Source organism: Theobroma umbraticum, unplaced genomic scaffold (assembly GCF_002168275.2).
Source record: "Theobroma umbraticum cultivar Fairchild unplaced genomic scaffold, ASM216827v3 scaffold_121.0, whole genome shotgun sequence".
NCBI lineage: Eukaryota > Viridiplantae > Streptophyta > Magnoliopsida > Malvales > Malvaceae > Theobroma > Theobroma umbraticum.
In genome coordinates, this window is record NW_018397289.1 from 406,172 (window position 1) to 406,386 (window position 215).

The window sequence follows — 215 nt, forward strand, 5'->3', positions numbered from 1 at the left end:
GTATTGGATTTGAATTGTTGCTAGGAAGTGTGTGAGAAAGGAAAGTTTTCCGTAATGGCGTGCCGAAGGAAGCAACGGGTGATCGGCAAGTAAAATTAGCTAGATACACACCTGGATCAATAGCGAAGTAGTATCCCGCTATTGTAAGGTGAGTAGGGGGTGTCTCTTTCAAAAGATTCTGTAATATATGTAGTATAATGTTTTACAAGCTACTA